This window comes from Chamaea fasciata, unplaced genomic scaffold, assembly GCF_029207755.1.
Source record: "Chamaea fasciata isolate MVZ Bird 193981 ecotype frontalis unplaced genomic scaffold, bChaFas1.0.hap1 SCAF_24, whole genome shotgun sequence".
Classification (NCBI taxonomy): Eukaryota; Metazoa; Chordata; class Aves; order Passeriformes; family Sylviidae; genus Chamaea; species Chamaea fasciata.
This window is the reverse complement of record NW_027094109.1, coordinates 2,190,354-2,197,078: the sequence shown is the minus strand read 5'-3', so window position 1 is coordinate 2,197,078 and position 6,725 is coordinate 2,190,354. Positions and strand designations below refer to the sequence as shown.

The 6,725-nt window shown below is 52.7% G+C and overlaps 1 long non-coding RNA gene across 1 annotated transcript; it reads left to right on the top strand.

Annotated features, from left to right (window-relative positions):
- Window positions 1–475: 475 nt before the first annotated feature.
- Window positions 476–1,516, top strand: LOC136300823 (uncharacterized). Its single transcript, XR_010723737.1, has 3 exons — window positions 476–530; window positions 973–990; window positions 1,441–1,516. It is a non-coding gene; the product is annotated as an uncharacterized lncRNA (long non-coding RNA).
- The last annotated feature ends 5,209 nt before the right edge of the window (window positions 1,517–6,725 follow it).

Genomic DNA, 6,725 nt, shown 5'->3' with positions numbered 1-6,725 from the left:
TAGAGCTCACAGCTCGTGAGTCTGTAAATAGATAAGAAACAATAAACATCCAAGTCTGAACTCGAAACCAACGTTTCCTGTTTATTAATCCCGACCTTGGCAAGAGGAAAAAAAAGAAGCCAGAACTGCCACAAATGGTGCCCCAAATGGTGTAAGGATCGATCTTACAACCCTCAGAGCTGTGCAGTGTCCCAGGGGCACCCCACGTCCTGTGGGAGCCCCCCAGCCCCACGTGCTGTTTGTTTTGGAATGAGGGAGGCTTTGTCTGCGGGGTTTTCCGCAGCCCACCGTCTGAACTTCCCCATTCCCGGCCTTCATCACACCCAGCAGCTCCCAGCACAGCCAAATATTCCAATGGCCAGGTGGAATTGGAATTCTTCCACGCCTGACCTCCCTGCAGCGCGTGGGTGGGATGCTGGGTGAGACCTCCCTTCCCTGCCCCTCTCCCCATTATCCCTTCCAGCACGGCCGTTTCCAATCTCCTTTTCCATGAGATGTTGCCCTGAGTTGCTTCATGGATCCCCTGCAAGGTAATGAGCTCTGAAATCTCCCTAATGACCACGGCACGGAGTGGGGAGGGCACCAGGAGCCCGGGGAGGATGCAGTGGCTGCAGGGGATGCCCAGGAGATGCCGTGGACAGTGCGGAAAGGAAAGGGGGAAAAAGCCACTAAGCCCAGCCAAGGATGCAGTTCTCTCCATCCCTGCAGGCCTTTCCTTCGTGAGGTGACATCTTTACTGTTAAAAAGTTAAAACGTGCGTTTTGCCTGGCTCAAATCCCAGCAGGAGCAAGGGCTGGGGAAGGGGGGGAATCTGAGTGCAGCAGGGCTGGAGGGGATTAATGTCCCCACTGTCCGTGGGCCAGTGCTGGGCTCTGTGCAGGGCAGAAGGGGAGACCCCATGCCCTTTGCCTCTCTTTTTAATTTCATTTCAATTGCCTCTCTTCCTGCTGTGGGTTTGGTTCACGGTCTCAGATGTCTCAGAGCTTCTCGGTGAGTTTCAGAACCAGAAATGTGTTTTCTGATTTGGCACTGGAGACGCTGCTGAAATTATTCAGCACCTGAAATAAAGCAGCCATCAGATTTCTCTGAAAATTCAAAGATAGGGAAAACTGGGAGAGGGATAGGGATGGGAGAGGGAGAGGATAAAGAAGGGGATAGGGATAGAGTTGATTGGGATAGGGATGGGGATGGGGATGGGGATGGGATGGGGATGGGATGGGATGGGATGGGATGGGATGGGATGGGATGGGATGGGATGGGATGGGATGGGATGGGATGGGATGGGATGGGATGGGGACAGGGATGGAGATAAGGATGGGGATAGGGAGAGGGATGAGATAGGGATGGGGATGGGGACAACCTGTGTCAGGGTTAGGAGGGCCAGGAGCAGCTGATGTGCAAGCCTTCTTGGATTTTTTCCCTTTTTTTCTGTTACAAAAGCCTCATCTCAGGAGTTTTTCCCGCCAGCCTTCCTCAGCACAAACGGGAGCTTCCCTGAGGGCGGCCGACTTTCCACCACCGCTTTCCCGGGGATTTCTCCCCGTTTTCTCCAGGGCTGCTCTCCCTGCCCGCGCAGCTGTGAGCAGGGATGGTGCAGGGCCAGCTCTCCCCGCGGGGCTGTCTCGGCGGCAGTAAAGCTGTCGGCAGCGGCGCGCCGCGCAGCCCCGCGCTGGAGATGCGATTTGGGAGGCAGAGCTTCCCCTCCATCCCTCCGTCCATCCCTCCATCGCCGCCCCGCCGTGTGCCAGCAGACGAGGCTGGCCCTGCTCCCACTGAGGAGCGGCGAGAGCCGGCCAAGACGTCTGGTGAGGAGGAAGAGGCTGTCTGTGAACACCCAGGGAAGCCCTCCACAGACCCTCTCCGCTCCATGCGGCTTCCCAGCGGTGTTCCCAAAGCCAGGGGCAGGCAGCCTGAGGCTTCTCTGGGTCTCCATCAGAAAGAGAAACCCTAAGGACTATCAGCCCTGCAGCAATGCACGTGTCAGAGGCATTTTTACCCTTTCCCAACAGATCCTTGCACTGTGCACGGGGAAACTGAGGCAGGAGCTCCACGACCCCTCATTTCCATCTCGACGAAAACTGAAATCTTTCTGACCGTGGGGGTCATTTTTAAATGTAGAAGTTTGGAATTTCAACTTCAGAGAAATATTCACGTGAGGAGAAGGTTATGGATATGGATGGGGATAGGGAGAGGATAAAGATGGGGATAGGGATGGGGTGATGGGTGATGCTCTGCAGCAGCAAAGCACGTGCCAGAAACATTTTTGCCCTTTCCCAACATATCCTTGCACTGTGCACGGGGAAACTGAGGCAGGAGCTCCACAACCCCTCAGCAGAATCCCTCAGCCCCACAGAGGGTGCTAAAGAAATAAGGAATTTCCGTCCTGCCAAAAATTCGAATGTTTCTGACTGTGGGGGTCATCTTTAAATACAGAAGTCTGGAATTTGACCTTCAGAGAAATATTCACGAGAGGAGAAATTTCCTCTTGTCTTTTCAAGTAGAACTGGATACAAGAGAGGGATAAAGCGCAGCACACGGCACTGGCCCTTCCCAATCACAGCACTCTCAGAACTCTGAAAAAGTGTTCTCTGAAGAGGTTTTCATCAAACCAAAATGTGCCTGCGAAATGCTGTCTGCTAAAACTCTATTCAGCTGGAAAAACACCGTCTAGCTTTTCCCCTTGAAGTTATCTCTCCAGACCTCATACAAAGCCTTATTTTTTCACTCCTTTCCGAGATGAGCTCCACTTCTCCACCTCAAGGTACCCACAAATCACGATTTGCCTCTCTTTTTAATTTCATTTCAATTGCCTCTCTTCCTGCTGTGGGTTTGGTTCACTCTCGGGTGTCTCGGGGCTTCTCAGTGAGTCTCAGAACCAGAAATGTGTTTTCTGATTTGGCACTGGAGACGCTGCTGAAATTATTCAGCACGTGAAATAAAGCAGTAATCAGATATCTCTGAAAATTCAAAGATATGGAAAACAGGGATAGGGATAGGATGGGGATGGGGATATGGAGAGGGTGAGGGCAGGATAGGATAGGATAGGATAGGATAGGATAGGATAGGATAGGATAGGATAGGATAGGATAGGATAGGATAGGATAGGATAGGATAGGATAGGATAGGATAGGATAGGATAGGATAGGATAGGATAGGATAGGATAGGAATGGGGATAGGGATAGGGATATAGGGTGGTTGGTGATGCTCTCAGCACAGGACATTCCTGGGAGGCTGGGAAAGGATGGAGACAGTTTTGTGCAGGGAAGCAGCTCCTGCCATGTCCTTGGTCATGAGGGCATGACTTGGGACCTTTCTGCTTCAGTCCATCTCTCAGGCACGTGGTGGGATTTTTGGAATTGTCCTGTGCAGGGCCAGGATTTGAGCTCGATGATCCTTGTGGGCCCCTTCAAGCTGATGGTATTCTGTGATTCTGCTCTGTTATTTCTGTTTGCCCTGGTGCCCAGGGAATGCTGGGGTCAGGGGGAGCTCTGGCCCTTTCCAGAGGGCTTGGCAAGGGATGAAGAGGTATTTCTGTATCAGCTGCTGTCACTGGAAGCTCCAGGCTGACTTTCTCATGGGAAGAGCAGACTTGGCCTGTCTGAGTGACCCCTCCTGTGTGTATCTGTGTGATCCTGACATCTCTCCCCCCAGAGCAAACACTGGGCCTGGCCAGGCCCCTGCTGTCCGTCCCTGTGGCCTTGGGCTGGGTGGGAGCCCTCCAAGGTTGGTTATGAGGAAGGAAGGAGGGCTCTGGCCATGCCCTGGAGGGTGTGTGATTTCACATTTCCCCTTGAGGCTGGGGATGCCTGTGGGACTGAAGAGCCCAGTGAACCCCAGAGCCCCCAGTGCAGCTGACAGCTCGGCTGGAAATAGATACGGCCCCATCCTGCCCCGGTGTTGTTGTTGGCAGGCAGGCCAGGTTGCGTTTGTCAAGAGCACAAGCACAGGAAAATTGTTCTCATCTGAACAAACAGCACCAGTTGCTGCCAGCTGTCCCAGTGCCCCAGCAGAGGGTTCACGTGGCTGGCCCTTTTCCCCAGCCTGGGCTACTGGCAGGCCAGAGGGGTTCTCTCTCTCTAGGGGATGTTCTCAGGGGATGTTTTGTTGCTCATCCCCCCTCCAGCTTCCATCCAGGTGAAGGAATGGGGTCAGTGTGGACACCCTGAGCACTGCCCTGCTCCTCTGCTCACCTGTGACACAGGGAAGGGTTCTGTGGCGGGGTTGCACTTCCCAGAGGGTGGGAGAGTGGCAGGAGGCTTGGAGTGAAAATTCTGCAACCAGCTTTGTCTCGTGGGTGCATTTTCAGCAGTTCACACTGGAATGATCAGTGTCTGTCTGTGCAGGCTCACCTGTGGCTGCTGAGGGACACAGCCAGCCCCACCCCACAAGCTCACACCCTCTGACATCTGCCTCTCTCCAAACACAGTCATTTTACCCTTCTCTGTGTTTTCCCCCAAAAACCCAGCTCCTGTCCAGTCTTTGGGACCTGCCCTGTAGAGTCTCGGGTGGGGGTTGCAGCACAGCTCGTGTCACTTTTACGAGCTGCATGAAACCAGCAGCTAAAGCATCTCCCACAGACAAATCCATGGGTTCCTCCCTCCCTCAGCCCTCTCCCTGCAGGGAGGACGTGGTTTCCCAGGGCTGCAGGGCAGGGCCATGCTGTGCACAGAGCCGTGCTGGCAGATGTGCTGTCCCCGTGTCCCCCAGCCAACCGAAACAGGACCCAGTGACCCAGGAACGTATTTTATATTGTATTATAATGTCGTCTTCTCTTCATAGCTGCTGCCTGCTGGGTGTGTGCTGCAGAGGAATTTCTGTGCCCTGAGAAGAGGGTGGCTCTGAGCCCCAGGGGATCTGCCTGGTTGGTTGGGGAAGAACATTTCTTCTCATTGTCTTGGCCAGATGACAGAGCAGAGCTGTGCTTCTTCGTGTGGGGTGGGATTGTCTCCATCCCTGCTCTCAGCCACGCTCAGGTTTGTTGCCTGGTGGGTGTTTTAGTGGGAAACCTTCCCTAAAAACCCTGCCTGGCTGCAGCTCAAGCCAGCCCTCACTCCCCGCTCTCGTATAGCTTCGATCTGTTCCTAATTGCCAGGAAAAAAAAAAACCCAAACCCCACCTGCTTCCTACCACCCACAGGCAGCCCTCCAGGCCCACTCCTCCACTTTCCAGGTTTAAATTCACCTCCTATTGCTACTCTCTCTGTTAAGACATTTCCAAAGTGTCTGACAAAAATAAAATCCCCCAAAACCTCCCTGAAGTGGAAGCCTGCAGCTCTCAGGGCACGAAGGATGTCTGTTGCTTTAGAGCATCTCCACCTCTCTGGGCACCTCCTGGCACCAAGAGATGCAGAGAGCAAGAAAGGCCCCAAACCTACTTAAAATGTGAGTAATTTTTCCTCCCTTTAGACCCCACCGTGGGTCTCTCATCAGTGCAAGGAAATGCATCTGCGTTCCTCTTTTACTGCTGACTGCTATTTGGTGATTAAAAAACGGGGCAGCTGGGGCCATTCATTCTTGACCTGGAGGAAAGCAGGAGGCTTATAAAAACTCTGAGTGCTGCAAGAATTATGAGGTAATTAAAAAAAAGTCAGGCCAGAGCTGGGACCATGTCAATAAAAGCAGGAGGAACTGATGTCAGCCCCATGCAGGATGTGGGGACTGATACCTCTGCCCTCTGCTCCTGGTGCTGGGTCCCTGGTGGTGCTGAGGCCTCCTGGTTCCCACTGGCAGGGATTTGGGAATTCAGGACACGGAATAGATGCCAGGGCTGGGTGGGCTCTTATTTTCTTGGTGCACTCAGCTGACTTGAATCCCTCACAAATGTGAGACTCGGCAGTGGGTGTTTTACCAAGGCAAGATGAAGAGGCACCAAGAAAGCAAAAAGTAATATTTAAAGGGATGAGGATGGGTTGCAAATCACCATTTTGGGGGTTAAGAGGCCTGGTTTTAAGGGGGAAGAATTTTTTTGGCTGTCCACATGGTCAGAAGGATTAAACCAGGGGGAAAAAAAAAATGGGTTTTGTTTATCTAGAATTTATCTAACCCAATTTAGCCCAAGACTCAGCTTGGGTTTCCTGACCCAACAAGAAAAAGGACAGAGGAATCATCAGGAATTAATATGCAGTGCCTTCCCATTTCTCATTGCCGTGACCTGAGTTGGTCTTTCCAAAACTGGGGGCTGATGTGCTCAGGTGGGGCCGGAACGTTCCCCTGAGGTGTGAATGATTTCTCTTGCACAGGACAGGCAGTGAAGCCTTTTCTGTGCTTCCTCCGAGGAAAACCCCAGAGAGCCATCACTGGGCTCTCAGGCTGTGGTGGCAGCATTTGCTGACATCCACTGACAAAGTTTAATACAGGAGGAGGCAAAATCCCTCTGGTTTTGTGTCTGTGTTCATGAAGCTCCTGTTCAGCAGCTTCACTTAGCATTGGTCGTTTATTTACCTGTCTGCTGGAGTGCTGGCTGGATTAGAGGATGCAAGCTGCTCCTTCAGGGCTTGGAATAAAACCCAGGGCTGTCCCAAATGTCCACAGAGGGTCCTGGGGTGCAGCATAAGCTGCCTTTGGGTTTGGTTTTCCTTGTCTTGGGTTGCAGTATGTAACCAAAAATGTGTATTGTGTTTGCCGTCTCTTGAAACCAGTTGGGGAGATGTTTCTTTATCTCATGTATAAGCCAACCCTCATGACTCCAGCGGGGAGGGGGCGGTGCCTTCTGTTAATGGTCCAGC